This window comes from Schistocerca serialis, chromosome 9 (assembly GCF_023864345.2).
Source record: "Schistocerca serialis cubense isolate TAMUIC-IGC-003099 chromosome 9, iqSchSeri2.2, whole genome shotgun sequence".
Taxonomy (NCBI): domain Eukaryota; kingdom Metazoa; phylum Arthropoda; class Insecta; order Orthoptera; family Acrididae; genus Schistocerca; species Schistocerca serialis.
In genome coordinates, this window is record NC_064646.1 from 223,491,196 (window position 1) to 223,515,407 (window position 24,212).

Genomic DNA, 24,212 nt, shown 5'->3' on the forward strand with positions numbered 1-24,212 from the left:
TTTTAGACAGTAGCACGTTAAATTCAAGTCCAGACCATGAGAAACGAGTACAGTTGCACATAAGTGAAACAATGCTGAGCGACATGTTTACTGCATTAATGTTATCAATGGAAAAAATAGTGAAAAACTGTCATCAATAGAAAAAAATAGTGAAAAACTTGAAAAATCAGTAGTCTCAGAATCTAATCTCATTAGAGCAGAGCTTAATGCGAAAATTTTAGATATTAAAAAAGGCTTACTTAGTGCATTTTCTCAAGTGGAAGCTACAGATGAACATGTGAAAAAACTAGGGGGGGAGGTAGAGGCTACCGAATCCAAAATACAATCATTAGAGACAAAAATAGGGGAAGTGGACAAGGATCTCAGATTTGATATAGGTGCTGCTGAAGTTAGACGTAAAGATGCTGTTGGAAACACTAGTAAACAAGCTGTAACCTTTATAAATAAGCTAAATGAAAAAATAGACAGTGTTGCCTCAGATGTAGATGAAAAGGTTCAGAAAATAGCTGAGATAACAGACTCAAATGTGTCAGACTTACATATTGATGTCACCATTATCAAAAAAAAAGTACAACATTTACAAGAAGGGGCTTATCTAAAAACATTTTGTAATGTAGGACACCCAAGATATCCTACTATGCCACTGAAGCATTTCCCTGGTGACAAACATTTTCATCAAGTTGATTTTATACAACATTGCCTTGATAGTTTTCTCCCTGGTATGAGTGATGAATTAAAAATTAAGTTTATTAAAAGATTATTAGAAAGGGAAGCCTTGCCATGGGCCAACCAACTTGACTGAAGCAATTTATCCATAAATGAATTTGAAAAGTGCTTCTTGAAAAAGTGTTAGTCTGACACTGAACAGGCAAGGATAAAGAGTAAGTTTTTAAATGGTCTGATGTACAGGGAACAGAGAGGGGGTATGAAAGAAGTTTGCAAAGACCAGATCATGAAACTTGCTCACTTAGACCAACCTTTTGATGAATTGACTCAAATAGATGCACTTAAGAGAAGGCTAGTAGAAAGAATTCAAATGGGGTTAGTTTATTGGGCTGATGATTCCATAGACCAGTTCCTGAAATATGTAGAAAAGTTGGACAGGGTGATAACAGGTTTGGCCAACATAGTACTGATTTCAGGAAGCCAAACTGGAGTAATCTCAATCATAATAGAAATACAAACAATAATGACAATTTTAATCAATGACATAACAACAACACCGTGGGGAGGAATGACAGGAAACCAAATAACTTTAGAAATTATCAGGATGTAAGACCAAACCATGGGGACCAACAGGTTTATGGAAACAGAAATGGTGATAGGAATTTTGAAAATAGAGGTGGACAGCAGACAAATAATAACCAGTCTCCTCCCCCCCCCCCCCCTCCCTTCCCACATGTAAGATTTAATGATAGTAGGGGTGACAGGTTAAACTGAAATCCTCTCAATTGGCAGTGCACAATCCGAGAGATACCCAATAAGACAAGTTAAGGACCAAATATAACCAATGTGAAAATAAGACAGGTTCAAAATAGGAATATTTTTCAGGTAAATAAAATACCAGTATTGGTACAATTACCAAGGGTAATGGTGTAACTTATAGTTCTGAAAATGATGGTGTTATTGACAATAATGTTCTGAACGATGCAGATGTTGATGATGCTGATTGTGATCTTAGTGATTATAATGAGTTAAAAGCTAACGATGATAGTGCTGGAGATGTGAAATATTTTGTTGGTTTAAAGGAAGAAGTGAAGTTGTGTTGTGATGATAATGATGGAGAATTTTCAGAATCAATTGAACTTAATGGTAAAAAAGGGGTTTTTCTAGAACATTTAAGTTGTTTAAAAACTAAAGTATTAGAATTGCTCAGCCATGTTCAAGACTTAAATGATGCTGAGGGAAAATGCAACAAAAGTACAGAACAAAACACACTGTTATGATAAGGAATCTAGAGCATGAATCCTAGATTTATGTGAAGTAGATAGTAACAGTAAAAAAAGTAAGTAAACTTAGCAATTGGACAGCTACACAGCTAATAAATAACGAGGTTGACATGAATAGCTTTGATGAAACAGAACAAGACTTACTTACTGAACCTGTTGAGCATAATACCCATCATCAGATCAAAACTCCTTACATTAATCTAAAAATTTGGAACTGGGAAGGGAGGTGCCTTTTGGATAGTAACTTTGAGTAAAGAACTCAGCCAAAATCCTAACTGTTTAGAAGCGCCTGTTGTGGGAGTCAAGGTTAGAGGAGCAATTGGCAGACGCTGTAAACAAATTAAAGTCCAGGCTTACTTATCTTTCCAAATTAGAGACACTACATTTATTCATGAGTTTCTATTCATACGGGATTTGAATGAGCATGGAATTTTAGGAGTTGATTAGTTACATAAAACAAATGCAGTAATTAACTGGAAGGAGAAATCTTTGTTTATTTTAGGCCATAATGATAAAATTATACAAGTACTTTTCTTGCAGGAAGGGGACTCGACATTAAAATGTAAGGCAAATAGATTAACTGGCATTGAAAAGAGAGTTTTTACAACAGTGTATGTGGAGGAAGGAGGTATATGTGATGACTTCAGACAGACTATTAATGAAAAAGTCACAAATGCAAACAATTTAGATGACAGACAGAAAAGTGAAACTAAATCCTTACTTTACGAGTATTATGATGTTTTAGTGATGTACCAGGCACAGTTAAGAATTTTGAATGTGAACTTACGATGAAACCTCATACCCCATTTTTTCAAAAACCATATGATGATCCAATTTCTAAGAGAAAAGCAGTAGAAAAAGGGTTACAAAAACTTGAAAGATTTGGGATTATAGAAACAAGTAAAACTGAATACAGCAACCTGATAGTCACTATTTCTAAAAGAAGTGGGGGTGTTAGAATTGTTCTGGACTCTTGGCTGTTGAATAAGTACATACAAAGAGAAAATGGCCACCGTGAAAATAGGAATGAACTCTTATATAAATTCAAGTGTGCAAAGCTGATGAGTACCCTAGATTTAACATCAGGTTTTCATCAAATACCTCTGTCACCAGAATCTAGAAAATATACTGCCTTCTTGTACAATGGTAAGTGTTATCAGTAAAAGGTTGTACCATTTGGTTTAACTGTGTCATTGGCTGAATTCATTAGGGCATTGGACAGTGTACAGGATGAAGAACTGAGATCTAAATCTATGGAGATGACATTTTGGTTGTTGTTGTTGTTGCTGCTGCGGTGGTCTTCAGTCCTGAGACTGGTTTGATGCAGCTCTCCATGCTACTCTATCCTGTGCAAGCTTCTTCATCTCCCAGTACCTACTGCAGCCTACATCCTTCTGAATCTGCTTAGTGTATTCATCTCTTGGTCTCCCTCTATGATTTTTACCCTCCACGCTGCCCTCCAGTACTAAATTGGTGATCCCTTGATGCCTCAGAACATGTCCTACCAACTGATCCATTCTTCTAGTCAAGTTGTGCCACAAACTCCTCTTCTCCCCAATTCTATTCAATACCACCTCATTAGTTATGTGATCTACCCATCTAATCTTCAGCATTCTTCTGTAGCACCACATTTCAAAAGCTTCTATTCTCTTCTTGTCTAAACTATTTATTGTCCATGTTTCACTTCCATACATGGCTACACTCCTTACAAATACTTTCAGAAACGACCCCCTGACACTTAAATCAATACTTGATGTTAACAAATTTCTCTTCTTCAGAAACGCTTTTCTTGCCATTGCCAGTCTACATTTCATATCCTCTGTACTTCAACCATCATCAGTTATTTTGCTCCCCAAATAGCAAAACTACTTTACTACTTTAAGTGTCTCATTTCCTAATCCAATTCCCTCAGCATCACCTGACTTAATTCGACTACATTCCATTATCCTCATTTTTGCTTTTGTTGATGTTCATCTTATACCCTCCTTTCAAGACACTGTCCATTCAGTTCAACTGCTCTTGCAAGTCCTTTGCTGTCTCTGACAGAATTACAATGTCATCAGCGAACCTCAAAGTTTTTATTTCGTCTCCATAGATTTTAATGCCTACTCCGAACTTTTCTTTTGTTTCCTTTACTGCTTGCTCAATATACAGATTGAATAGCATCAGGGAGAGGCTACAACCCTGTCTCACTCCCTTCCCAACCACTGCTTCTCTTTCATGTCCCTTGACTCTTATAACTGCAATCTGATTTCTGTACAAATTGTAAATAGCCTTTCGCTCCCTGTATTTTACCCCTGCCACTTTCAGAATTTGAAAGAAAGTATACCTGACAACATTGTCAAAAGCTTTCTCTAAGTCTACAAATGCTAGAAACGTAGTTTTGCCTTTCCTTAATCTTTCTTCTAAGATAAGTTGTATGGTCAGTATTGCCCCACGTGTTCCAACAATTCTACGGAATTCAAACTGATCTTTCCCGAGGTCGGCTTCTGCAAGTTTTTCCATTTGTCTGTAAAGATTTCGCATTAGTATTTTGCATCCATGACTTATTAAACTGATTGTTCAGTAATTTTCACATCTGTCAACACCTGCTTTCTTTGAGATTGGAATTATTATATTCTTCTTGAAGTCTGAGGGAATTTTGCCTGTCTCATACATCTTGCTCACTGGATGGTAGAGTTTTGTCAGGGCTGGTTCTCCTAAGGCTATCTGTAGTTCTAATGGAATGTTGTCTACTCCCGGGGCCTTCTTTCGACTTAGGTCTTTCAGTGCTCTGTCAATCTCTTCACGCAGTATCATATCTCCAATTTCATCTTCATCTACATCCTCTTCCATTTCCATAATATTGTCTTCAAGTACATCACCCCTGTATAGACCTTCTGTATACTCCTTCCACCTTTCTGCTTTCCCTTTTTGCTTAGAACTGTGTTTCCATCTGAGCTCTTGATATTCATGCAAGTGGTTCTCTCTTCTCCAAAGGTCTCTTTAATTTTCCTGTAGGCAGTATCTATCTTACCCCCTGTGAGAGAAGCCTCTACATCCTTACATATGTCCTCTAGCCATCCCTGCTTAGCCATTTTGCACTTTCTGTCGATCTCATTGTTGAGACATTTGTATTCCTTTTTACCTGCTTCATTTTCTGCGTTTTTATGTTTTCTCCTTTAATCAATTAAATTGAGAATCTCTTCTGTTACCCAAGGATTTCCACTAGCCCTCATCTCTTCACCTATTTGATCCTCTGCTGCCTTCACTATTTCATCCCTCAAAGCTACCCATTCTTCTTCTACTGTATTTCTTTCCCTCATTCTTGTCAATTGTTCCCTTATGCTCTCCCTGAAACTGTGTACAACCTCTGGTTCTTTCAGTTTATCCAGGTCCCATCTCCTTAAATTCCCACCTTTGTGCAGTTTCTTCAATTTTAATCTACAGTTTATAACCAATAGATTGTGGTCAGAGTCCACATCTGCCCCTGGAAATGTCTTATAATTTAAAACCTGGTTCCTAAATCTCCGTCTTACCATTATATAATCTATTTGAAACCTTCTAGAATCTCCAGAATTCTTCCATGTATACAACGGTCTTTCATGATTCTTGAACCAAGTTTTAGCTTTGATTAAGTTATGCTCTTTGCAAAATTCTACCAGGCAGCTTTCTCTTTCATTTCTTAGCCCCAATCCATATTCACCTACTACGTTTCCTTCTCTCCCTTTTCCTACTACCGAATTCCAGTCACCCATGACTATTAAATTTTCATCTCCCTTCACTATCTGAATAATTTCTTTTATTTCATCATACATTTCTTCAATTTATTCATCATCTGCAGAGCTAGTTGGCATATAAACTTGTACTACTGTAGTAGGTGTGGGCTTCGTGTCTATCTTGGCCACAATAATGCGTTCACTATGCTGTTTGTAGTAGCTTACCCGCACTCCTATTATTTTATTCATTATTAAACCTACTCCTGCATTACCCCTATTTTATTTTGTGTTTATAACCCTGTATTCACCTGACCAAAAGTCTTGTTCCTCCTGCCGCCGAACTTCACTAATTCCCACTATATCTCACTTTAACCTATCCATTTCCCTTTTTAAATTTTCTAACCTACCTCTGATCCGTAGAACGCTAGAACATTTTGGTATGTAACTCAAATTGGAATGATCATTACTGATTGTTGAAAGAATTTTTTTTCAAAATTAAGGGAAGGGTGTATCGCTTTAATACTAGAAAAATGTAATTTTAGAATGAAAGGAATAAAATTTTTAGGTCATTACATTTCTGAAGAAGGTATTCTGCTGATCCTGAAAAGATAGAAGCCATTGCTAAGTTACCAGCCCCAAGGAATAGGAAGCAGTTGAAATCTTTTTTTGGTTTAGTAGGATTTTACTGAAAATTGTTAGACAACCAAGTATTAAACACACTCTGTCTCAGTAGCCTACTTAAGAAAATGTAATTTGGAAATGGGATCAAAATTGTCAGGTAGCTTTTGAAAAGATCAAACCAACCCAATGCAACGATAGAATCCTATTTAGATCAGACTTCTCTACCATTTTGTTTATATTCTGACTCAAGTGACTATGGCTTAGTAGCTCATTTATTTCAAATGCATGAAGAAAATGAAATAAGAAAGTGTTTTGCAATAGCATTTGCAAGTAGAATCCTATTAAAACATGTGCGTAAATACACAGTAACTGACTTACCTTCTAGGCCACAAAGTAATAGTGTTTTCTGATCATAAGTCACTGCGTTACTTGCAAGAATGTAGGTTGTACCACAGGTGGTTAACCAAATGGGCTATGTTTCTCCAACAATTTGATTATGAAATAAGCCACATCAAAGGTTCAGATAACAAAATTGCAGATGCATTATCTGATTACCTGAAGTAATGACCAAATAATTCATGACCAAGAGGAAGAGAAAGAGTTTACACTTATGTACATGAAAGGAGTAAAAGGTGAGAAAACTATTAAAGCTATTTGTGATGACATCAGAAGGAACCAAAATAATGATAAATGGAATATAATTAGAGCCTATTAGGAAAGCCAGGTGAAGATAAAGTTGCAAAATTTTACAAAGTACACAAAGGTATACTGTTCTGTAGAACCCAAGAAGACTCAGATGTTTGGAAATTATCCTGGCCAGAACAATTTATTGAAAAATTGGTTACTTATACTCATGAGAGCTGTGGACATTTTGGTGCACAAAAATGTCCACAAAAATTACATGAAAATGTTTATTTTTGTATAATAGAAGGAAACATTCCACGTGGGAAAAATTATATATATGTCTGCTTGTGTCTGTATGTGTGGATGGATATGTGCGTGTGTGCGAGTGTATACCTGTCCTTTTTTCCCCCTAAGGTAAGTCTTTCCGCTCCCGGGATTGGAATGACTCCTTACCCTCTCCCTTAAAACCCACTTCCTTTCGTCTTCCCCTCTCCTTCCCTCTTTCCTGATGAGGCAACAGTTTGTTGCGAAAGCTTGAATTTTGTGTGTATGTTTGTGTTTGTTTGTGTGTCTATCTACCTGCCAGCGCTTTCGTTCGGTAAGTCACCTCATCTTTGTTTTTATGGTTATTTTTGTAGTATGACAAAACATGTTAAGGAAATTATTGCTAGTTGTGATAAATGCCAAAGAGTAAAGGTGAGTAACCAAACTAGTCAAGGTTTAATGCAGAATATTTTACCTGAAAAACCATTAAGTCTCATGCCTGTTGATCTTTATGGACCCCTTCCCACATCAAAAGGAGGATAAAATTACATTATGGTGATGGTAGACATTTTCTCAAAATTTATTAAACTCTACCCTCTTAAGAAAGCCACTAGCCATGCAATTGCAGTAATATCCCTACAGTAGGTTAACCTGAAGCCATCTTATCAGATATTGGGTCACAATTGGGTATACACTCGCGCACACACACACACACATATCCATCCACACACACAGACAGGTTGTGTCTGTATATGTGTGGATGGATATGTGTGTGTGTGCGAGTGTATACCCGTCCCTTTTCCCCCCTAAGGTAAGTCTTTCCTCTCCCGGGATTGGAATGACTCCTTACCCTCTCCCTTAAAACCCACATCCTTTCGTCTTTCCCTCTCCTTCCCTCTTTCCTGATGAGGCAACAGTTTGTTGCGAAAGCTTGAATTTTGTGTGTATGTTTGTGTTTGTTTGTGTGTCTGTGGACCTGCCAGCACTTTCATTTGGTAAGTCACATCATCTGTCCAAGAAGGAGGCAGTGAGGAAGGAAATTGAGAGGATGATAAATTGGGGTGTCATACAGTGCTCAGATTCATAGTATTTTCATCCTATTTTAGCTATCATCAAATCCGATGGTAGCATCATGCTTGTACTTGATGCATGGAATATAAACAAGATCATTGTTCCTCTTAGGACACATCCTGAAAACTTAGAACAACAGTTACTAAAGTTCAATAAAGTCAAATAACATATCATAATTGACTGAAAGACGTCATACTGGCAGATAGCTCTCCATTAAGACACTAGAAAGTACACCGCCATTATGTGTCGGGACAGAAGCTATGAATTTTATGTCTCACCTTTTGGCTAAAATGTGAGTGTAGGTGTCTTCGTTTCTGCATTAGACAAAGTTTTAAGTTCAGAATTACACTGTCTATGCAGATGATTTACTAATAGTAGTGCCTACCTGTCAAAACCATTTGTGACTTTTGGGAGAAGTTCTATACCGATTCTCAGAATACGGTGTTACAACAACTTTAAGGAAGTATGAATTTGGGAATTCCTAAGACACATCATATCATGACAAGGTGTTCTAACAAGTCTGGGGAAAGTAGATGAAACAGACATTTTCCTCCACAACAGAACAAAAAACAGCATAGTGTCTTTCTACAAAAAATTTATTCCTGACCACTTGCTGAATGGCAATGCACTGTTAAACTTCTTGTGGAAGAATATTCCATAGATACGGACTAATCAAGAGTTTTGTTTTAGTACTGATGTGTCTTCGTGGGGTCTGAGGGCATGACTATTCCAAATCACCAAGGTAGATGGGCAATACACACACAAGATAATTAGTTTTGCAAGCAGAACTCTTACTGAATGCGAGCGAACATAATAATAATGGAGCTCAAAGCTCTCTCTATAGTTTGGACTTGTAAGAAATTTGAATATTATTTGCCAGGAAACGCACCAAAGTCTACTGAGACCATCAAGTGATTTCTTTTCTCTTGACACACAAATTGTTCCACAGAAGAACAGCCAGATGGTGTCTTTACTTGCAGGGATTCAGTTTCAAGGTAGTGTACATCAAAGGTGAACAAAACATAATTGCTGAAATCTCATTGAGGCTAACCCAAGAGTTAAGGAATGTTTTAGAAGTCATCCAACAGAATTCTGAAATCTGCATCCTACTTACACAATGATAAAACACACCAACCTTATTATGTAAAAATGTGCAATAGCCTGAGGCAATTGCAAGAAGATCCATGCTGGAAAAAGGTAAGACTCAAACTATGTGAAGAAGACGATGACAATAACTTACTACAAAATTTTTATGTTATTTGTAAAGGAGTACTGTTTCACCAATGTACACCTAATCAAGAATGGTGGCATGTATTTTTACCGGAAAGGTTTGCAGATAAATCCATTCTTTACACTCACAATATATGGGATCATTATGGTGTTTCTAAATGCACCAATAAACATGCATTGCTACTTCCCCAGCATGTGGTGCCGGATTCTTCAAGTAATTCGAAAATGTATTACTTATCAGAAGACCAAACACTCCAACAAATCAAAATTAATTGAACTGCATCCAATAGTTCCCACAAACCCCTTAGAATTAATATCATTGGATGCTGCTGGTCCTTATCCAAAAGGAAAAGGAGTGTTAAGTACGTAATTGCCTTATATGATGTTTTTTCCAAGTATTTTAAGTTGTATGCAGTGAGATCAATGACAGCCAGTTCTATTATTAGAAGAATTACAGACAACTATCTCCTGAAAATAGGGAAGCTACAGATACTGTTAACTGATAATGCATCATACTTCACAGGTAACAAATGGAACGAATTCACAACCACAATTAAAATGAAATGTACTGGTATCATGATTCCACCCCAAAGCAAGCCCCATAGGAAGGGGTTTTAAAAAATTTAATAGATTTATACACTGTTATACACAGTGGGATGAATTCATCTCGCCATTTCAACAAATTATTAATAACTTGCCATATTCTTCAACAGGATTTACACCAACTGAATTAATGTTTAAGAAATGAGAAATGGATGAGTGGGAAAAACCACTGCCTAAAGTACCCAAGGGAGCTATGTGATGTGGAGAAAAAAAATAGGCCAAGCCTTGATTAATCTAGGAAAACAGACCAAGCAAAGGAAAAAGTCTTATGACAAAAGATTATGGTGTGCAGTACAATTCCATATAGGACAAGAAGTTTTGTTGTGAATGCACTCAGAGCCCACCAGACATGGAAAACTCAACTGCAAATGGCAACTCTTATACACCGGCCCATTTGTAATTACACAAGTCCCTCATCCAGTGTCATATCGACTAGCTTATGCTATTAATGGAAAGGACAAAGGCCTTTATCTGCACAAGATGTAAAGCAATTTGTTTGCTAAAAGGGTTTGACAGAAGGCTAAATCAACTAATGAAGTTATTGTGCTTCTGTATAGTGAAAATATTTCTCTATAAATTATGAAAGATGGTCACTTATTTTTCTTGTTATTTATATGTGTGTAAACAGAAATAAAGTAAGTCATCAGTTATTTAAGATTTTGTTCACTAACCAAAGGATGTTGTGCAATAAATTATAAGCAATAATCTGAATTTATTCACCACTATGCGAATTCACTACTAAAATACAAACACCTACCAACCACAAGCAGATAAATATGGTGGGAAGAAATAAATGATGTAGCAATGTGACGAGAGACAACATGCAAACACAGTAGAAATTTGCATTGCAGGACATTGATCACGCCACATGCACAAGAGTAAAACAAGCTCAACAAGCTGCTTAATGTGCCAGATGCTCAGCTGACATGGGTATTTGTATACCAAATAGAATGCAGCCAAAGAACTGTGAGTATAAATTGAGTGCTAAAATAATTACTGAGGTCTACACTATTAGAATAAAATTAATATAATACAAGAGAACTAAGATAAGGAATATTTATTTGGAAGGAAAGAAAATTAACTAACTAAGGGAAAATGTCTACACACTAAGTTACTATTTACAATGTGTATACAAAAATCTACATTATGGCTATATACAAAATAAGCACTACAGTATAGGAAATCTAAAGATACCATTATGTACCATGAAAGAATGAATAATTCTGGGTTATGCTCTTGCTCTGAATAAGCTACATGAGTGGGTAAAGACACTGTGCCCCCCCCTCCTCTCTCTCTCTCTCTCTCTCTCTCTCTCTCTCTCTCTCTCTATTTCCCCCCCCCCATCCCCCTCCTCCCACACAGACACAAACACACACCAAAAAAAAGTTTTGCTCCAACTTGGTTCTGGGACCTGTACAGAAAATTGATTGGAATATAGATCAACATAAACACCATTTCCACCCTTTTTATTGCTCATGAAAACCACACATTGCATATTGTACCACCACGCAGTGATACCTTCAGAGGTGGTGGTCCAGATTGCTGTACGCACCAGTACCTCTGATACCCAGTAGCACATCCTCTTGCACTGATGCATGCCTGTATTCGTCATGGCATACTGTCCACAAGTTCATCAAGGCACTATTGGTCCAGATTGTCCCACTCCTCAATGGCAATTTGGTGTAGATCCTTCAGAGTGGTGGTGGGTCATGTCGTCCATAAACAGCCCTTTTCAATCTATCCCATGCATGTTCGATTGGGTTCATGTCTGGAGAACATGCTGGCCACTCTAGACGAGTGATGATGTTATCCTGAGGGAAGTAATTAACAAGATGTGCATGAAGGGGGCATGAATTGTCTTCCATGTAGATGAATGCCTCGTCAATATGCTGCCGATATGGTTGCACTATCGGTTGGAGAATGGCATTCGCATATCATACAGCCATTACGGTGCCTTCAATGACCACAGGTGGTGTATGTCTGCCCCACATATGGCTACCCCAAAACATCAGGGAATCTCCTCCTTGCTGCCCTCTCTGGACAGTGTGTCTAAGGTGTTCATCCTGACCGGGTTGCCTTCAAACACATCGCCGACAATTGTCTGGTTGAAGGCATATGCAATACCTATTGGTGAAGAGAACATGATGCCAATCCTGAGCAGTCCATTCGGCATGTTTTTGGGTCCATCTGTACCATGCTGCATGATGTCGTGATTACAAAGATGGACCTCGCCGTGGACGTCGGGAGTGAAGTTGCGCATCATGCAGCCTATTGCGCCAACTTTGAGTCATAACCCGACATCCTGTGGCTCCACGAAAAGCATTATTCAACATGGTGGTTCCACTGATCAATAATCTGTAGGTAGCTATCAACCACTGCAGTAGTAGCCCTTGGGTGGCCTGAGTGAGGCAGGTCATTGACTCTTCCTGTCTCTCTGCATCTTCTCCATGTCCGAACAACATCACTTTGGTTCACTCCAAGATGCCTGGACAGTTCTCTTGTTGAGAGCCCTTCCTGGCACAAAGTAACAATGCGGACATGATCGAACCACGGTATTGACCGACTAGGCATGGTTGAATTACAGACAACACAATCCATGTACCTTCTTCTTGGTGATATGACTGGAACTGATTGGGTGTTGGACTGCCTCCATCTAATAGGTGCTGCTCAGGCAAGGTTGTTTACACCTTTGGGCAGGTTTAGTGACAAGGCAAGGGGTCTGTGATACAATATCCACAGTCAATGTCTCTCTTCAGGAGTTCTGTGAACAGGGGTGATGCAAAACTTTTTTTGATGTGTGTATAAATATCTGAAATATCTGTATGAATATGATAGCGTGAATGTTATATGTGAATATAAAGAAGTTATAGTATGTAAAATGTGATATGAAGTCAAGATCCTTTACTGCAAAGGATAAAAAAGGGGGTCAGACCATACATTGAAGAATGCAAGTCACATATGAACTGTGTTCAAGACACAATTACACATGATAATGGCTTACCTGAATGTCCTTCCTTGACCATTAGTTTTGACACAATCTTTGTAGCAAAGTATTTACATATATTATAGTCCATAGGTGCTGTATCCCAAAGTGAAAAGTATAAATTAAGTACCCTGAAGTACAATCATTACAGATACTTTTAGGCAGATGACATTAATAAGCTTTTATGACACAATGATGTTAGAATTTTATTTATAATACTGCAAACAATGAATAAACAGTTTGCCACAAAACACAAAGAAGCATTCACTCAGAATTTGCTCAATTTTTATGTGATGTGTAAATGATGGATTTTAGCATGAGATGATAAATGTTTCTTTCCATTCCTTATCATAACTGTGTTTGTTACTATACCACCTCCTTATAAAATTGAAAGAGAGGTGGCAAAGTGTAGTTATGCTTGCTTGTGTTGGAAATATGAGCATGAAGAGATGGGCAACATATTACTACCGCCCACATATATCTCGCGTAATGATCACAACGAAAAGAACTGAGAAATTAGAGCAAATACGGAGACTTACAAGCAGTCGTTCTTCCCACGCACAATTCGTGAATGGAACAGGGAAGGGGGAATCAGATAGTGGTACAATAAGTACCCTCCGCCACACACCGTAAGGTGGCTCGCGGAGCATAGATGTAGATAGATGTAGATAGAAGTTCTCCATTTCTTTTGCTAGCAGTATGAAAGTGCAAACACTTAAGTTAAATGAGATGATGAGTTCATGCATATCATCAGATTGCATATAGGTATACTAGTTTTTAATTCCTGACATGTAACATTTTTTCCAAATTATTCATGCAAACATGGATTACATCATTAGTTTAAAAGTTAAAGAAATTACTAGCTCATCATAAAAGTTGTAAACATAAATGATTCATTAATGATGAGAATTAATATGAAACAACTTGTCACTGAAATGTTGCCTTATGAATTTTGAAGGTGAAAACAATTTCTTAAATGTTATTCACTTATATCTAAATATTGTTATGCAAACATTGAAAATGATGTGAAATGTATTAGACCTTACTTCTCAGCTAATATTAAAATAACATTTATGTGTGGTATAGAGAGCAAATGTATGTCATGTTTTAATTTCTTTAAGTAAGTCATGTAAAATTTCACACACTTGTACAAAGACATGTACAGAAAACTGTATATGAGTAGAGTGTTTAACATATGTGAAATGAAAAGGGACTTCAAGAAGAACTGTCCACATATAACATATTTAGCATGTACTGAATTAGGAATACACACTCATGTGAAGCATGATCAAACTTGCGTGTGCCTGCAATGGTGAAAACGTTCTAAGTTCTCTTTGCAGTGTTGTTGGTTGCTGAACTTCACTACTAAGGAGAAATGAAAGAAGTAATTTATGGACTTATCTGGAATATGGTAAGCTGGTGACATGATGCTGATGATTCAGAGAATGGCCTTTGGACACTGAAATATTGATGGACAATGTGGTCTATATAATCACAGAAGGAACTTTATGGCTTCTCCGTCACAGCATTGAACATTTTAAACAAACATACATAAACTTGCACTTATCCTGGACCCAATAATGACATGCAGTTCATTTGTGGTGTACAAAGTTGTAGACGCGAGGCTGAACTGTTCTCCACAATTCCACCGATTGTACCACAAGGCAAGTGCACAACAAACACCGATTAATGTGTGGAGATGTGACCACACAGACTATGGGTGGCAGCTACGCCTCAATAATGGAGCAAAAGACTTTAATTCAAACTTGCCCTTAGTTGAGTCATGATCTCTCATAAACTGAACTTCGGAAGTTTTGTAAATTTCATGTAAATTAATTGTAATATAAATAAAACTGACACACGCAGGAGATAAATAAGATACAAACTTGGCCACAAATAAAGGGATTTGAAGGCCAACCAGGCCAAAAAATAGTTTAGGTTGTACTTACAGATGAAATTTGATTATTTTGTGTTATGTATGTTTGTAAAACAGTAAAGGAAACAAAAGAAAAATTTGGAGTAGCAATTAACATACAGGAAGAAGAAATTAAAACTTTGAGGTTTGCCGATGACATTGTAATTCTGTCAGACACACCAAAGGACCTGGAAGAGCAGTTGAATGGGGCGGCAGTGTCTTCAAACGAGGATATAAGATGAATATCAACAAAAGAAAAATGAGGATGATGGAATGTAAAACTTCCTGGCAGATTAAAACTGTGTGCCAGACCGAGACCCGAACTCTGGTTCGGCACACAGTTTTAATCTGCCAGGAAGTTTCATATCAGTGCACACTCTGCTGCAGCGCGAAAATCTTATGATGGAATGTAGTTGAATTAAATTAGGTGATGCTGAGGGAATTAGATTAGGAAGTGAGACACTTAAAATAGTAGATGAGTTTTGCTATTTCTGGAACAAAATAACTGATGATGTTTAAAGTAGAGAGGATATAAAATGCAGACTGGCAATGGCAAAGAAAGCATTTCTGAAGAAGAGAAATTTTTTACCATCAAGTATAGATTTCAGTGTCAGGAAGTCATTTCTGAAAGTGTTTGTATGGAGTGTAGCCATGTATGGCAGTGAACCATGGATGATAAGTAGTTTGGACAGAGGAGAATAGAAGCTTTTGAAATGTGGTGCTACAGAAGAATGCTGAAGATTAGATGGGTAGGTCACGTAACTAATGAGGAGGTACTGAATAGAACTGGGGAGAAGAGGAATTTGTGGCACAACTTGACTAGCAGAAGGGATTGGTTGGCAGGACATGTTCTAAGGCATCAAGGGATCACCAATTTAGTATTGGAGGCCAGCATGGAGGGTAAAATTCGTAGAGGGAGACCAAGTGATGAATACACTAAGCAGATTCAGAAGGATGTAGGTTGCAGCAGGTACTTAGAGATGAAGAAGCTTGCACAGAACAGAGTAGCATGAAGAGCTGCATCAAACCAGTCTCTGGACTGAAGACCACAACAGCAACAATGTTTATAAAATGCACCACTTCTGTATACTGTTGTCCAGTAATATGGATAATGCCAGTATGCAGTAGGGAGGCAGTTCTGACAGATATTATTTTGGTTTTGCCATGAACCATACGTCATTTAATAAGTATTGAAACACTGGAGGGTGTGGGGCAAAGACGCTGTATAAACATGCCTGTGTCAAAAAGAGATATGTGCATAAAGAAAGACAAACATATATCTGTATTCTCATGTTTCCTTAAGCCAATATCAAATTTTCACTCTTCAACTATCTGTCTCTTCCCGTTCGTGATGCTCGGTAAAAATGTTTGTGTGTCAGAGAGCTATGTGTAATTGTGTAAAAGTTTTTTACAATATATCTTCTGGAAATGGAGCAAGTTCCTTTCATCTCTAAATTATTCATCCTGAAAATGATACCTGGATGCTCCACACCCTGCCATATTTGGTTATAATGGCAAAACATCTATGATTGCATTATATTGCTTTCTTGATCATGGCAATGGATGGCACTTCTCTTTCTTCAAGAAAGAAGAGGCAAATATCACTCTGTTCAAAGGAGAGTTAATATTTTAATGTATTTAGACTGTTTTAATGGTAATCGTAGGGAGATACTGTGGTGGGCAAACTTAGATGCGTGAATTGTTGCTGGTGAAAGTATCCGCCAGGTACATGCCTCGAAATAATACATATTATTCGCACCTCCTTACAGTGCCAGTATTCAAATACTAATATACTATGGTCAGCTGCCCTGATGTATTTCTATTATGATCCAATATTGGGTTACTTGGGACTCCTGATGACTCTAGACAAAATCAGTAGGAGGAATCAAAGACAAGGTTTCCACTGGGTCATTAGACATTATGCAAGCCACTGTAAGGAAAGCTAGCAACACAGCAAATGCTGCAGTTACCTCTGGGACAAATGACATCAAATCCACCAGTAGCACTAGCTGAAGTCGACAAATGGGAATCCATTGATAATAGACTGCACTGGCTACCTCAGCCGCTATGCTGTCACCAAAGCTGTGCTGACAGTCAAAGCTCTAGAACTTGCAAGGTTCTTTGGAAAAGACATCACTTTGAAGCATGGAGCACCCTTACAATGATTTGTGGAAAAGTAACTATTTGAAGTTATTTCACATTGCAACATCACTCAAAGGATAACAACTGCCCACAATCCACAGACGAGAGGCCTCACAGATGCTATAACAAGACGTTGGCAGATGTGCTCTCCATTGTACGTTGATGTCCAACAGATACTGGTATACATTACTGTTCATTGTCACAATCACATAAAACATACTGAACAAGACATTACAGGCTTCACACAGTTCTTTCTTCTTCAACAGCTGAGGCAACAATAGACACACAGTTCCCATTTTGACTGGACAATACTTTTGATGATCATGTGAAACATGTAATCATCAGGACTGAATAAATAAGACAGCGGGCTCACATATGGTCCCTGAATGCCCAGGAGAAGGACCAAGACCTCTATAATGCCAAGCACCAACTAGTGAGATACGGTCTAGGCGACTTCGTATGAATTTTTACACTCGTGTGGGAAGCAGGAATATTGAAAAAGTTACTAGAATGCTGCTTTGAGCTGAATGTATCCTTTGCCACTTATCAAATGTCACCTACAAAGTCAAGGATTATGACTTGACATCCGAAAGACAAAAATGCAGACACATTATCCATGGCATCCAAATGAGGTACAGATTGACAGTGGGGGCAACTTTATCACGAAAACTGTAGGCCCACTCAATAATCACAAAGCTTTGATGGGGGTGAGACAGGTGGGGGGCAGGGGAGGAGGCACCTCTGATGCTCAACATGGTGAAGAGGATGTGACAACATGAGCCAAACAAAAGGATCCTGCTATACTGCCACAAAGAGGACCACTGACAAGATCTAGATCTATCATTGCTGTATTCAGCTTGAATGAGAATTTCTGAATTAGTGGGGCAGTGTTTTTCTGGGAGAGGGAATAATGCCATGACCTGTGCTGCATACAGTGTTGTGTAGGGTCGGTGTCACTGGTTGGTGTGGTGTGGCTCACCAGTTCAAATAAAATCACCAGCAAATATTTGTTTTTTAATATTTGTCATCTCTAGAAGCTTCTTGGAATTCATTATGTTTTTAATGTCTGTACATTCTGGAATATTCGATATCTACATAAATAGCAGCACTCTCCATCCAAGAGGCAGTTCTATTTGGTCTGTATGTCTGAGTCCCTAAGAATTACAGTTTCTGTGCTAAGCATTGTACTTCACTAATGACCCTTGTAAGCTAACATCCCAAAGATGTTCGGGCTCACATGCAGTTCTCTTTCATCAAAATGTCTTGGCTCAAACTCATCTAGGAGTTGAACCACACGTGTCGCATTACATGCCCTAAATAGACACTTGTGACCTTTTGGTTAAATTGTCTGGCTGATAGCAAGTTTGTGAAATACAAAGTTAACATAACATATAATAATAGTAATAATAATATTGGAAACTAAATTAATGACCCATAAATGATGTAGGCCACACAGTTGCAATTTGGTTAGAATAATGTTTATTCAGGAAGCAAACTAATAGCGAAAGTGGTTGTATTTAGAGTTATTGTTGCACTTGAGTGCATAACCATTTGACACAGTTCGATTATTCACAATCTCATCGTGAAATACAAGTATCTAAGCATGACGTTAGAGTTCACACCAAGCATGCGGCTGCTTACTGCTTGGAGACTAAGCCCCACAATACCGCACAACACAAATTTTTCTAAGTCGTTTCACTTCCTAGTTGCCTAAAGACCGACTGTCCGCTTTTGTGTCTCAATTTGAACTGTACCCTTTGGTGTCTCCAGCCGAACTGTTCCTCTCTGCCTCTCTTTGGCCATGTTTCTCCGGGTGCTGAAATCCTTGCTCAACTGACTGTGGCAATTCCCTTCCCTGAAGCCATCCATCTGATTGGCTACAGCTTATTCTACATTATTTTACATTTTAACATATTTAAATAATCAAAACTTTACCACCACTTTCACTTTCTAAATAAAGTGACAATAATATCCATTACATAATAAACATTAAATTCTTTTACATAAAACCAATACAATTTCCTTCTTAGGTTTGAATGCCATGGCCAGTAGCCTTGCAACAATGTGATTCCTTATAAATAAATAAACAACAAAACTAACTATTATGCACTAAACTTTACAACAAATATTCTATTACCTAATGATTCAATAAGATGTCATGTTGTCATTGTTCAGTATGTGTTGTGTGGAGGAAATGATGATCTGATGCTTAACTGAAAATACTGATAATTTAAATCTACTATATCTTTTAAACAAATAAAGTTACAGAGTTGATATTTACAACATTTGTCATTATAATGATGCTCTTCAATATAAAATGTCAATCATTAAGATCGACTAAAGCATTCAGATTTTAGCATTCAGGTCTTTGTTACAAAACTTGTGAATTTCACTTTAACAGTAAATCCTAAACTATTATAGATATGATCAATATTCAAGTTTTATTGAGATCACCATGAAAATTTATGGATGCCAGATTAAAATTACTGTGGCTTCATTCCTTGAATTACTACAGAATTAAATAGTTTACATAAGTGTTTCCCTTTATGGCCGATCTTAGGTCTGCCATATTTAACACTGCTACGTCTCCTTGGCCACAAGCGGCTTCTACTGGGTTTCCCTATGACATAGGTTTTTGTCTGTCTCACTCGCATACTACTGTGCTTAGGCCTCAATAGACAACAAATGCCTGTGAGTTTCCCCATCTTGTAGTGGATCTGTGCTCTTTGTGGCATGCGGTTCTGGACAACGGGGTTTGTTTCACAGTTCCTGACAGTGACGGCTGACTCTTTCAGCCATATACTTAAATGAGACTGATGTGCTCATTAACTCACATCCTCGTTTTGAATTTCGACTTTATTGTGGTTTCAATATGACAGTATCAATACATTAAGTTTTATGTTCTGGTATTAATGACGTTATCAACACAATTAACCATTCAATCTTTATTTGGCTTTGAAATGTAGAAGCTACTGTACTTTTTGTCTTGAAATCATTTTTTATATTTTGTTGCAGGATAGAAAAGCTGCTTCAAAATGATGACCCAAAGTGTTTATTATCAATGAAAGATCTTTGCCCACATCAATAGGAGAATACTAAACTTTTACTGAAATGGCATCTGAGTCATGGTTAGAAGAAAAAAACTTAAATTAATGTCACCAATGGAATTCTGGTAGAGTTTAAAAGATGAATGTCCTTGTGACATAAGTTTGTATTGCAGTAGTACTTCTACCATTTGCATCAAGATATGTATAGAAAAAAGGGTTCTCAGCTTATAGCTGTCATTAAATGTTCCAGGTTGCATAGTTGTGATCCATGAAACTTTTTCACTTGGAGCTGCACTGGACATTCTCAGAAGTGCAGCTCTGGACATAATGGTAGGAACGAAAAAGTTTCATGGAATTCAGTTCTGTCACTAGCTTTGTGACACTCTCACATGGGTCAAACAAATCTGTGACCATTCATGCTGCCTTTCATTGTATCCATTCAATACTCTCGGTAACTCCTGTTTACAGGTACCAATTACTAGAGCAATATTCTATGATGAGACACACATGTGTTTTGTAGGCAGCCTCCTTTATCAGACTGATTGAATTTCCCTAGTACTGTACCAATGAACTGTAGTCTACCATTTGCTTTACCTACGACAGACTATGTGATTGTTCCATTGCATATCCCTGTATGTTATGCCTAGGTATTTTTATGAATTGACAGATTCCAGTTGTCACTCACTAATACTGTAGTCATAGGACATTGTATCTTTTTGTTTTGTGAAGTGCACAGTTTTAAATTTCTGAACATTCAAAGTGAGTTGCCAATGAATGAGATTTTCACTCTGCAGCGGAGTGTGCGCTGATATGAAACTTCCTGGCAGATTAAAACTGTGTGCCCGACCGAGACTCGAACTCAGGACCCGGGTCCCGAGTTCGAGTCTCGGTCGGGCACACAGTTTTAATCTGCCAGGAAGTTTGAGTTGCCAATATTTGCAACTCTTTGAAATCTTCTCAAGATCAGAATGAATATCTCTGCAGCTTTTATCAGAAAATACTTCATTATAGATAATTGCATCAACTGTAGAAAGACTGGAGTTACTGTTAATGTTGTTTGCAGGGTCATTAATATATAAAATGAACAGCAAAGCCCCAACACACTTCCCTGAAGCACACCTGAAGTTACTTCTGCATCTGTTGATGCTCTCCATCTATTGTAACATGCTGCGTCCTCCTCACCAACAAATGTTCAATCCAGTAACAAATCTCACTTGGCACCCCATTTGCACATAGTTTTGATACTATCAAATAATGGAAAATTCAGGATGGAATAATGACAATATTATTGTAGACTGCTACTCACCATATAGTGGAAATCTTGAGTCACAAACAGGCACACGGAAAGACTGCTAAACAAGTAAGCTTTGGGCCAAAAAGCCTTCTTCTGATTAAAACAAAACACACACACACACACACACACACACACACACACACACACACATATTCACGCAACTGCAACTCGATACTTGACCTCTGTCTCTGACTGCCTAGGTCAGATTGCAAGCAAATGCGCATGATGGGAGAAGCAGTCCGAGTGGTAGGGGTAAGGAGGAGGCTGGGACAGGGAGGGATAACAAGGTAGATGTGGGTGATGGTAAAGTGTGTACAGGAATGAGATGGACAGAGGGTAGGTCAACTAGGTGTAGTTGGCAGGTTAGTTGGTGGGCTAGGAATGGGGGAGGGGGGGGGGTGAGGTAGTGGAAAGGAGAGCAGTAAAAAGATTGTGGGTGTGTTGGATAAATAGAAGGCTGTGTAGCACTGGTATGGGAACAGGGAAGGGGATAGCTTGGGTGAAGGACAAAGACTAACAAAGGTTGAGGCCAGGAGGATTACGGGACCATACGGTATATTGTAAGGACAATTCCCACCTGTGCAGTTCTGAAAGACTGATGTTGGTACGAAGGATCATGATGGCAAAGGCTATGAAGCAGTCACTGAGATGAAGAACAATGTATTGGGCAACATGCTCAGCAACTGGGTGGTCCAGCTGTTTCTTAGCCACAGTATGTCGGTGGCTATTCAAGCACACAGACAGCTTGTTGGCTGTCATGCCCATGTGGAACACAGCACAGTGATTTCAGCTTAGCTTGTAGATCACATGACTGGTTTTACAGGTAGGCCTGCCTTTGCTGGGGTAGGTGGTGGTGGGAGGATGTATGGGACAGGTGTTGCATCTATGTCTATTACAGGTATAGGAACCATAAGGCAAGGGGTTAGGAGCAGGGATTGTGTAGTGATGGATGAGGATATAGTTTAGATTCGATGGGTGGGAGAATACTGTTGAGGGAGGGATGAGAAGGCTACTGGGTAAGACATTCCTCATTGCAGGACACTACAAGTGGTAGTCAAAACACTGGCAGAGAATACGATTCAGTTGCTCCAGTCCTGGCGGTACTTAGTCATGACAGGTGTGTACTTCTGCGGCCAGACGGTGGAATTTTGATTGGAGGTATAAGGCATGGGAGATCTGTTTCTGTACAAGGCTGGGATGATAATTACGGGGCTTGCTTGAGTATGAAGCTTGGTAATTTTGACAGGGACTGCTTCTCACAACAGATGTGATGACCAAGGATAGCTTGGTACGGAGTGGGTGGCAGCTGTAGAAGTGGAAGTGTTGCTAGTGGTTGGTAGGTTTGATATGGATGGAGGTACTGATGTAGCCATCTTCGAGGTGAAGGCCAACATTGAGGGAGGTGGCCTGTTGGGTTGAGGAAGACCAGGTGAAGCAATTGCGGGAGAAGGTGTTAATTTTCTGGAGAAATGTGAACAGGGTGTCTCCACCCTCAGTTGATACTACAAAGATGTCATCAATGTATCTGAATCAGGTGAGGGGTTTAAGGTTCTGAGTGGTTGAGAAGGATTCTTCTAGATGACCAATGAATAGCTTGGCATAAGATGGTTCCCATTGCTGTAGCTCAGATTTGTTTGTAGGTGATGCCCTCAAAGAAGAAGTAATTGTAGGTGGGAATATACTTGGTTGTGGTGCCCAGAAAGGAGGTAGTAGGTTTGGAATCTTTTGGGCACTGGGGAAACTAGCGTTCAATAGCATCAAGGCCATAGGTGTTAGGGATGTTAGTGTAAATGGAGGTGGCATCAATACTGATGAGTGGGGCACCATGTGGTAAAGGAACAGGAACTGTGGAGTCAGTGGAGGAAATGGTTGGTACTTTTATGTAGGAGGGTAGTTTGTGGGTAATAGATTGAAGGTACTGCTTTATAGAGCAGAGATTCTCTCATGGGATAAACAGTAATTGGCCACAATGGGACATCCTGGGTGGTTGCGTTTATGGACTTTAGAAAGCGTATAGGAGGTAGGAGTGCAGGATTGGTAGGGGTAAGGAGAGAGATAGATTATGGGATGAGCTTAAGGATTCTAGGAGAGAGTGCAGATCCTGCTGGATTTCTGGAATGGGTCATTATGGCAGGGTTTGTAGGTGGACAGCTGACAGAAACATTCCACCAGGTACTTCTTGTGGTTCAAAGCAACATTGGTGGTTCCTTTGTCAGCAGGTAGGATAAAGTCAGGATCAGTTTTTAGGTGGTGGATTGCAGTTCTGAGGCGAGTGTGAGGATAAGAAACTCTGGAAAGTTAACAGGGGGTGATTTGGGGACATTGGGGGTGGATCATGGTTTTGTGGAGGAATGAAAAAAGTCAGCCACGATTGTGATTGGTCTTTGGTTGAGTCTGGTTGGTAGGGTTGGTGGCAAAACAGTGTTTCCTCTGTAGGGACTGGGAGAAGGAGAGGTTTTTAACAAGACCAGCATGACTGAATTTGGGGGTGGAGCAAATGGTAAGGCCCCTGAAAAGACTTAGCCCCACAGAAGTAACAATACTTTCCCAAGGACTTACCCTTAGCCCCAGTCCCAAATTCAATCATGCTGGACTTGTTAAACATCTTCTCTCCTCCTCCTGGTCCCTACAGTGGAAACACTTTTTTGGCACCAACCCTACCATTACCAATCGGACTCAACCAAAGACCAATGTAAAGCTCTGCCTGACTCAGTTCACTCCTCCATCCAACCAAGATCAATGCCCATTGGCCCCAAATCACCCCCTGTTGA